Consider the following 11223-nt stretch of genomic DNA (forward strand, 5'->3'; position numbering starts at 1 on the left):
GAACATTGGAGTGCATAGGTTCTTTGGAATCGGTGTTTCAGGATTTTTCAGATATAACCCTAGCAATGGAATTGCTGGTTCAAAAGGCAGTTTCATTTTTAATTTTTTGAGGAAATTCCAAACTGTTTTCCATAGTGGCTGCACCAGTCTGCATTCCCACCAGCAATGCACCAGGGTTCCTATTTCTCCACATCCTCTCCAGCACAAGTTGTTTGTTAATTTGTTGATGATGGCCATTCTGACTGGTGTGAGGTGGTATCTCATTGTGGTTTTAATTTGCATCTCTCTGATGGCTAGTGATATTGAGCATTCTTTCATATGTCTATGGACCCTCTGTATGTCTTCTTTGGAGAAGTGTTTGTTCAGGTCCTTTGGCCATTTTTTAAATTAGGCTGTCTGTCTTCTTGGTGTTGAGTCATATGAGTTCTTTATATATTTTGGAGATCAATTCCTTGTCTGAGATGTCATTGGCGAATATATTTTCCCATATGGTTGGTTTCCTTTTCATCTTGTTGATGTTTTCTTTAGCTGAGCAGAAACTTTTTAGTTTGATGTAGTCCCATTTGTTTATTCTTTCCTTTATTTCCCTTGCCTTAGGAGATATATCAGTGAAAATGTTGCTATGTGGGATATCTGAAATTTTCCTGCCTATTTTTTCCTCTAGGACTTTTATGGTGTGACGGCTTACATTTAAGTCTTTGATCCATTTTGAGTTTATTCTGGTGTATGGTGTAAGTTGGTGGTCTAGTTTCATTTTTTTGCATGTCCCTGTCCAGAGTTCCCTAGCTTCTGTTGTTGGTTGTTGTGATACAGTTTTCATTTTAATGTTCGTAGTTTTGATCCTCTTCTTCTAAACAAGTTCCTTTAACATTTCATATAACAGTGATTTGGATCTGATGAACTCCTTGAGTTTTACTTTGTCCTGGAGCACTTTCTCTGCCCTTCTATTCTGAATGACAGCTTCGCTGGTCAGAGTAATTGTGGTTGTAGCTTTTTGCTTTTCATTACTTTGAATATTTCTTGCCTCCAGAGTTCCTTTTGAGAAATCAGCTGATAGTCTTATTGGAACCCCTTTGTATGTAATTCTCTTCTTCTCTCTTGCTGCTTTTAAGATTCTCTCTTTATCCTTAATTTTTGACATTTCGATTATAATGTGTCTTGGTGTGGTTCTCCCGGGGTCCAGTTTTTTGGAACTCTCTGTGCTTCCTGGACCTGTAAGTCTATTTCCTTCCCCAAGTTAAGAAAATTTTGCTTCATTATTTTTTCACATAATTTTTCAATTTCTAGTTCTTAACCTTCTGGCAACCCTATGATTCAGATGTTGGCCCGCTTATAGCTGTCCCATAGGTTTCTGAGACTCTCCTCATTTTCCTCACTTTTTGTTTCCTCTTTCTGCATTGGTTGACGGTTTGTTCCTCCCCTATGTTTTGATTTGTTGATTTGATCCCTGGTCTTTCCCTCACCACTAGTTTCATACGTGTTTTTGTTCATTTCAGCAGGACTAGCTTTCAGTCCTTCCCCATCTTGTTTAAGATCTGCTGTTAAGTCTGTAAGCATTCTTATAACCAAAGCTCTGAACTGTGCCTGAGAAAGATTTCCTATCTGCTGCTTTGTTAGAGTAGATATTTGCTGTCTGGTCAGCTGTGTGATTGGGATCCCTATCATGATCTGTGCCATCCTGGCAGTTTTGTGTTTACCTCTGCTTCCTGGGCAGGGCTGTCACACCTCCTATGCTATATGGAGCGGAGCCCCATGCACTTGTCACTACCAGGCGACCCTTCTCACCATGCTGTGGCATTTTCTGTGGGGGTGAGGGTCCAAGATGGAATTCTGCCACTCACTCTCCACTGAGAGACTGGGAGCCTTCTTCTCCATCCCCACCCCCTCTGGGCCTCACAGTCCAAGGCAATGGGTCTTCCTTGCCCAGCATTGGAATTGCAAGCTGACAGGTCTGGTCTGCAGCCAGGGGTGCTACCCAGGCGCTTCTCACCTCCCCTTAAATACAGGTGTCTGTGCTTACCACTGTCCTGCTGCCATCACCACTGCTGCTGCCACCAGCACGGCTTGACCTCTCTGCCCCAGCTTCACCTCTCTTACCCATCTGGATGAGAACCACTTCTTTTTAACTACATACGTTGAACTTCCATGTAGCTTTATTTTCTGGAACTTCTGGTTATTTATGGTTTTGTGGTAGTTGTATTCCTTTTTAGTTGTGGAGGGAGATGGAGTGTGTCAGTCTAGGCCTCCATCTTGGCCAGAAGTCCACCTCAGTTCTTTATACATTAATTCTACAGGTTCTATTTTACGCAGGTGCTGTCAGAACATGGCAGCAGCTGGACTGCCTGCTGGGACTTTTGACATATGCACATGAACCATATGCAAATTACCTGGTCCCAGCTTCTCCCATAGGAAATAAAAATGAACTTTGCTCATTCCCAGAAGAAATGTTGATAGACTTAGCATGACATATTGAGTGGGCAAAAGCAGGGAGATATAAATAACCTATTAAATGTGTTGTTGGGTAAAGTTACCCTAACTGAAATGTATGTTAATAAAAGTGTGGAGTTGGCGCCTGCAGACACACAGACAGGTGATTCCTATGGGCCCTTCTGGGCGACCAGGGGCCTCTACTCTCCCATCATTCCCTTTTCCCTCTTCCCCCTTCCCCCTCTCCCCCTTTCCCTTGCTCCTATGGGCTCTTGAGTTGGGCTGGGAGTTTCCTTCTTACGTCTAACACTGTTCCTTCCCTTCCTTCAATAAACCTGGTGTAAAATCCTAGACTGTTCTCTGGGTGATTTCTTGGAGCAAAGGCAGCCTGACAGGTGCAACCCAAGATCTCCACCCCACCTTTCCACAGGTAAACCAACTCACATGTAAATAAACTTATGGTATGAGTTTGAAAAGCAATTCAGGTGTACACTTTTGAAAATGGGAGTGATCATAAACCAGATAAAAATGTACTCTTGCAGAGAAAGGGAAAGACAATATTCTTTCAGAGTTTTTAGTTTTTTAGACTATCTAAAACTAAAAGTTTTTCTCATCATTCTTCCTTGCTCCACAGATATATAAATCCATACTATTTTTTATATGTGAGGTCTGTCCAGAAGGTATCCAGCCATGTGCTATGAAAAATCGAGATATTTACTGCAGAAGATATAAGATACAAGAAACATTGCACACAGGATAATGATGCTTCAATCCCCTTCAAAGTAGGCACCTTGGGACCTCACACAGTTCTCCCAATCACCATCGGCTGCCTTGTCCTATTGTCCTGAATCCCATCAACAATCTGAAATCTCTTTCCTTTCAAAGATGATTTTAGTTTTGGGAAAAGGCAGAAATCACCGCATGCCAAATTTGAGCTGTAGCGGGGATGAGCCACCTGGGTGATTTGATATTTTGCCAAAACACTCTGCACGAGATGTGGCATGTTGTCACGATGAAGTTGCCAATCACCAATTACCCATTGCTGTGGTCTTTTGAATCATCCGAATAGTTTCTGTGGAGGAGTGCTCAAGCTAAATGCAAAATTTGATGCAAATTCATTGCTCCATTCACTCAGTCATTTTGAACGCGACAGCTACACAGTACACGTGCTCACTCAATGATGTCTACCACCCCCTCTGATTAATCCAGTGAAGTCATTACTGTTCACACATGAACATTCCAGTCCACTCTCCTTGGCTGCCAAATTATATCAATGTCACACAAACCATTTTTGCTATATTAACAATGGCTGGACTTTTCCCAGACAGACCTCACTGTGCATGTGTATAAATATGGAAGGAGTATCTTCTTAGAAAGTAGCAATAAACTTCAACTGTAATAAAAAGACTTATGCATCATATAGTTACTATTAGCCAAGTGACTTTCAATTCATACATATAGTCCTGAATCTCCACACAGTTCTTCAAGACTTAATGGTAGTCTTGATTCAGTCATAGATGCCACTAGCAAACACTCTTTACTCTTTGCTCACTAACTCTGCATTTGCTTTTCCACAGGAGAAAGCCTTGAGCCACAGAGAATAGCAGACTACAGTTAAAACCTGGACACAGTCCATTGACTATATGATACAATAGTTCATACCCCCTACCACTAAGAAAACATCAAAATGCTTGGTGAGCTTTTTGTTTTTATCATAGAGGCAATATATATTTAGAGTGACTCATTTGCCTGGAACAGTCCAAGTTTATGCATGTTATCTTGATGTAATTTTAAATAGCATCTCGTTCATTTAAAAGTGCCTAGGCTTGAACAATAAATCAAGTAAGCACCCTGCTCTAGCATACCTGAGTGTGCTTTTACACCCATTTACTGGAAAATCTGTGAAGCTGGCAGATAGGAGTGGTACCAAGAACAAGAGAATGCTTTCTAACAAGTTCAGGCTGTAAGGTACCTGTCATCCCCAGGCCTTATGATCTAGCAGATCCAATGATATTTAGTGTGTCTGCAGCACATGGAGATGCTCTGTACAGCTTGGGCAAACTCATATGGGAGAATTACAGTTTAGGTCATGGTACTTGGAAGAGCCATACTCTCCTGGGCAAAAATACCAAATCTATTGAGAAAGGGCTTCAGTATCGCTACTGGGTTTGGGTAGAGACTATATACCTGGTCATGAGACACCAATGACAACATGGCCTGAACTGCCCATTATGAACTGGATGTCATCCAAAAGTCGTACATGTGAAGCAGCCCTTCAATTTCAAATGAAGTGTTAATATGAGATCAGGTTCAAGCAGGTCCTGAAGGCATAGGTAAGATTTGTAAACAAGCGCCTTAGACTTCCGATGTACCTATTCCTGTGGCCCTGCCCATCCCCTCCTTCAAGTTACCCCTCTGGCCTCATCACAAGTTCCCTCTGTTTGTCATAGGGACAACTACAGTGCTATTAGTCCCACTCATGGGTCACCCTAAAGGGCACTGGGGAAAGAAATCTTCCCAGTGGGTAGAACTTCTTGCTGGGCATTTGGTGTCTAACTTAAATGGGAGAAGGTCAGGGGTGCATATCTCCACTGACTCATAGGCAATGGCTAAAGATTTGGTCAGATGGTCAGAGACATGACAGGAACAAGATCAGAGGATTAGAGACAAGAAGGTTTGGGCAAGAGGTATCTGGATAAATGTCTTAGAATGCACACAGTGTAAAAAATCGGTGTCCCATGAGAGTGTTTGCCAGAGGGAGTCCATAGCAGAGGAGGCTCTCAATAACCAGGCAGAGAAGATGATTCATTGTGTAGATCTCACTCAGTAATCATCTCTCCTCTGCCTCCCAGTGGGATGGTGTACAAGTAAACATGGTGGCAAGGGCAGAGGTTATGCATGAGCTCAACAACATGGATCTTGCCAACAAGGCTGATTTCACTGCCACCACTGCTGAGTGTCCAACCTGCTAAACACAGAGATTAATGTGGATATCCATCGGATAGATGCCTGAAGGGACTAGCCAACGTCCTGTGGCTAGTTAATTGCATGGAACTCCTTCCAAAATTACAGTCATTTGTCCTTATTAGAGTAAACACTTTTTCTGGTTATAGATTTCTCTTTCCTATCTACCATGCTTCAAGTGTCTTCATCCCTGGACTTACTGAGTTTTCCTTACATTTTTGCTTCTGACAAAAATTTATTTTATAGCAACAAAAGTGAGACAATATGTCCAAGGGATTCACTATTAGTACAATAAACCCCATCAGCTAAAAGCAGCTGGTAATATAGAATGATGGGATGGCCTATTAAAGACTCAAGTGTGATACAGGCTGGGAGGTGACACTTTGTAAAGTTAGGGTGTTGCTCTATAGAACAGCCAATAAAGGGTGCAAATGAAGGCAAAATCCAGCTTGCATTCAGGTAGGTGGCCAACACAGAAAACCACAGACTTCAGCAATTGAAAGTGGATAGCTTGTTCTTGTTTATGAAAAGACATTATGTGAATTACAGCGTGACTCTGGCCTGTGTGGCCATGGTTGTTTGGAGCCTTAGTAATCTTTCACTAACCTTTACCCCTGAGTGATTACTCATGGAGGTGTACCAGAATTCCTCTTAAGCTTCATCCAATTCCCAAGATGTAGTGTCAGTTTTCTTTTAATATTTATGGTCAAACTCAATTTAGCAGAGTGAGCTAAGAGGTGACCGAAAATAGCCATGGTGTAGTCTTAACTTTCAGTTCAGTGTCCCCGCTACCTCAGGTAGTGCTCTTTCTCCACAGGACACTAAAACCTACCTGCAGAGCTCAGAGATTTAGGGATAAGGAGCATGTATTTTTGAGAATGAGGATGAGATTTGCCGCATCCTCCTCCTGATTTCCAGACATGGTGTGTTCTAGCTTTTGGAGAAAAAGAATCACTTACTTGTCACTAATTCAGACCAGATACCACATCCTGCAAAAGACCATCCCAACATTATAATGTGTGACCAGAACTATAATGGAACATGGGATAATGAATGTAATTGACATGTGAGAAAAGAGGTCTGTGATTTATTCACATTTTTACATTGATATTGTTGCTAAGTTTGTTCATGCAGAATCATTAAAACAAGAGCAAGAACAAAAAGTGAAATAATTGAGAAGAAAACAGCTTTAGCAAATATCTAGATAAGGATATATATCAATACTAAATTGAACACAAGACCTGTGAAATTCTTAGAATCAGGATTTCTTTGTTAACATTTTAAACATTCCTAGAAATATTGAGCCATTTTACCGCCACTAATAGTTTTTCGAGAGAATTTGCATCATTACACTCCTGTCAGCCGAATTATAAAAACCCTCTAATCTGAAAGGTAAAAATATCATTTTCATTTGCATTTTTTGTTTACTGGTGAGATGAATATTTTTTCATATGCCCATCGAACATTAGTATCTTTTGCCAATTTTTCGTTGTGCTCTTTGTGTGCTTCTAATAGTTTTACATGAGCTGGTTATATATTATATGTTGCCTTCTGTGTTGGTTATTTTTGAAATTCACATACATATTTTAAAGATTCATTAGATACATACATATTTTTAGAACTCATGAAAATAAAAGTTTTGACTTAAAAAAAATGAAGATGAAAGCATCTGTGCATTTTTGTGTAGATGACCAACAACCAAACGCTTCCCAAGTATAGAACATTGGACAGCCTCCGGCAGGGCCAAAAACATTTTGAGAAGCAAATGTCATGCCGTACAAATGCTCTGCAGCTTGGAATTTGGAAGACATGACATGGCCTAGAAGATTTTGAGGACAGGAGTGAAATTGTTTAAGTCTGGGCCCAGCATGTGCTTGCCACACGTGCTTGGTTCTCTAAGTGTTTACTGAATGAGTGAATGAGTGAATGAATGAATGGTTTGTTCTTCATGTAGGGCACAGGATTAAAAGCCAATCTTGCAGTTTTTCCTTTGTAAATTAGCACTGAGCTTTGAAAGACTACCCATCAGGCTAATAGGTCTGGAATTTGGAATAAGTGGAAACTTGTAACTGGACAATATATACTAGTTCATCTTGAACACGGAAGGAATTAATGAGAAAAAACAATTTAGGAAAAACAGAAGACTACCATTGAGGGCAGGCATTTTGTAAGATATGTTATATATGGTGTTTGTCTCATGTAGAAAACTTTTATAAGTTATAAAAACCAAATTATAATATTAGTTAAATGGGAGAAATTGCTCATCTAATCAACTATTAATGATGTGTCCAAATCTGTGTTTATTATGGGCTTTTTAACAATAATGCTCAGCCCCTTCTACTGAGATTTATAGCATGGTTACCCAAATCAAAATTATTTACTTACAAAACTCTTAAATTCTGCTTATGTTTCCTGCCAGTTTAATGGAGATTTACTTACTTCTTTATGTGTTCCTGTTTGAGTGCATGCTTCTGGGCAGTCTTTTCCAAATTAAGAACAAGTTTCCATTTGGCCAACTAGCCATCTCATCATCTTGACTCAGATGGGCCACAGGGCAGGATTCAGTTTATGATGTATTGACACAACTTTCCCAGGAGGGGAAGGGAGAGGGGTAATCCACTTTCCTTGGATCATAGGATGTTATTCAGAGTACCAAAGAAGCCTTGACTCTAAGACTCCTTAACTACCAAATCTTGGTATTCTTGTGGATAGAAAAAGGAGAGGTTACATATAAAATATCCTAAAATACTTGCTTCACATGAGAGTTTAGTTTCACATGAGAGTTTAGTTTCTCCAAGATGTATTCCATCAGCTGCCATTCCACAATTTAACAACAGAATGGTAAGTTTTACTGTTGGATTTAGATGGCTGTTTAAACTGGACCACAGGGGAACACTGTCCCAGTGCAAATGTTCTTCGGATGGGGCTCTGCATTCAGGTCTCCAGGAATAAATTTCAACCAATATAAAAAGCATGCATCGGTTATAAAAGTTCCTTAAGCTCTTAAAACTGGGACTTCTTACGCCATTGAGACATCCCAGTCCTGTCTTCTGAGGAAGCTGAGTTTGGACCTAGTTTGGACCAAGTTTGGCCAAAGGTACACGGAAGAATGTTGGTTTTAGATTCAGACAGTCCTGGCTTCTGATAGCATTTCTGCCACTTCCAAGCTCTGTGACCTTGGGTAAACTTTTTAACCTATCCTGTTTTCTTATTTATAAAATGGGAGCATAGCATCTTTTTCATGGGATTGTGAGTTGATTATGTGGATACAGGTTAAAGGGTTACTGTAAATGTTCTCACCCTCCTCCCCACACACACAATGGTAAGTGTAATAAATGTGTTAACTTACTTTAGAGTGTGGTAATCATTTTGCAATATAACATGTCAAATCATCACATTGTATCCTTTAAACTCAACACAATGTTATATGATAAATATATCAGTAAGGCTGGGGGAAAAAGGGCTTAAAAATATCTGGCCCAGAAGTGATATGTTATGTCCTTTAGTACTGCCTACCTTGTGGTAAGACTATTTGTGGGGTTAACAATCCTCAGGAAAGAGGTGAGGCTTCTCTTGATCAGGAATTCACTGTATGTAACGTTCATTAAACAGGCATTGATTACCTACCAGATACTCCTTATGATCCAAAGATAATGGCATGACCTCCAGGAATGACAGATATTATTAATTATAATATAAAAATATAAGTGCCATACAAAGTCATGTCAAAAATCAATGAAAGAAAAAATTCTACCTAGTAGGTTTGAGGCAGATCTACTGTTCCTTGACACCCTCCACTCCCCCAGAAATAAATTAGTGAAATTCAAAACACACACACACACACACACAAAATAACAAGGCTATTTTCCAGAATTGGACTCAGCCTATTCTAAGTAAAACTACCTACCCTAGCCGCCCCCCCCCCCCCCACCGTCATGTGTGAGCTGTGCAGAAAGACCAGCCACTAACAGGTGACTGACTATGGCAGAGACCACAGCATTTTGTTCACATTTCTTAGAGAATGTTTTTTAAAATGAGGTAAAACAAAGTAGGTTCTGCTTAGTCACATTTGTGTCTAAGTCTTGTTTGCTTTCTAGTGAAAGCGTGAAAAGCAGTTCCTAAAACTTAGGGCTAAATATTTTCACTTTTGTCTCTACTTATTTAAAAACTAGATACTCAGTCCCAACATCTTAGTTACGAAGGAGGAAGATGACTGGAAGTGACCCAGATAAGGGCCCACAAGCAGCAGATAGCAGAAGCAGTATTAAGGTTTAACTTCTCTAACTTCTATCCTGGGCTGGGTGATCTCTAAATATAGTTATGTTTGGAGCGAATAGTAATGCTGAACAAAAGCTCTGTTGGGCCAGTATGTTAACCACATAAGTAGTTGGCAGCTGGTGTGTATATCTTAGGACCAACCCTTCCCTAACATTTACTGTATAGATATGGAATAAGAACAGATAATGATTCTTAACATTTATATACAGGAAACAATGGCTACCCTTGACGAAGGTTTTAAAGAGTCTGAAAAAATTTTCAGAAGTGGAACAGAGCTTTTTTAAAGTGAAAATGATCTTGTAGAATACTCATCCTTTAACACAAGTATATAAAAAAGGTAATTATAATTAGGCTAAGAACTTCCTTTACTTTTGAGTGTAAGAATATGCTCATTAAAATCATCCCTTTAAAGAACAATGAACTTGCCAGTCTGCTCTAAAAAGTGATAGGAAGTGATTCAACTTTGTCTTACTTAATTATAACAAGAATTTTAAAAGCCTCACAACTCTAGCTATTTCTGATACTTAAATATAAAACATTTTAAACTTAGCACAAATAATATAGGCTAATGCATAACTAGATTTTGATAAAGTCATATGAACCAAATTATTCCTTTTGTGTGTCTGCAAGTGACAGGATGAGACCCTGGGTCTTGGGCGGGAGAAGGGGTGGATGGAGTGAGAACATTCTGGGTTTGCTACATCTGGGCTTTTAGCTTAAAGCAGTCTGAAGGTGTGGTAGAGCAGCATGGTGCAGGGAGCAAGTCTATTCTGGTTTCTCTATAAACAACCCAAAGCAGACTTTTTGGATGTGCTCCTTTCTAGCTTTTAGAAAGAGTCTTTCTTGACTGCCAGGATGCAGGGAGCAGGACTGCGGCAGAGTGATTATCTGGGAGCAGCCAGGCATAAGGCCAGCCACTGTGGAAAACTGGGAGGGGCCACAGAGACAGATTCTTCTTCCTTCTGTGGACTGTGGAAGAGGGTGCTAGGTGACATTTTTCTTAGTATAAAAGGAAGAATACAGGTTTGAAGTTTGTAATTGTATGTTAAAAGTCATACAGATATTGAAAAAAAAAAAAAAAATAAAACCCAAAACACCACAAAGAAAGGCATTGTAAACACACTTTTATTTAAAATTAAAATTTTTGAAACAGCTGAACTAAGAGTGGTTATTATAGGTCTTTAACTAAATAAGACATAACATTAAAATAATTGTGTACATTTTGAATTTTTAAAGCACCACTTAACACTTACATATGAAAAAAAATTAAATACTGAAACACTGATCTATCTCAGGAATGAGTTTGGGAATGCACATGGGATAAGAGAGCCATCTTTAACCTCTGCGTACTGACAGGGAACACTCAATTCAAAGCCATCTTTAAGCATTTCCTACATTGCTCACTTAAAGGAAAACAAATGCAGGTATCAAAGAATTTCTTGGTAAATTTCTAGCTCTTGGAAGGCTACAGCTTTCCTTAAACGTGATTTCTATATTTTAAATTTGTCACCCCAAAAAGCTAAAGTGTAGGATTTACAAGTATTTCATTTTTTG

The sequence above is a fragment of the Furipterus horrens genome, unplaced genomic scaffold (genome assembly GCF_987537825.1).
Source record: "Furipterus horrens unplaced genomic scaffold, mFurHor1.1.pri manual_scaffold_4, whole genome shotgun sequence".
In the NCBI taxonomy this organism is placed as follows: Eukaryota; Metazoa; Chordata; class Mammalia; order Chiroptera; family Furipteridae; genus Furipterus; species Furipterus horrens.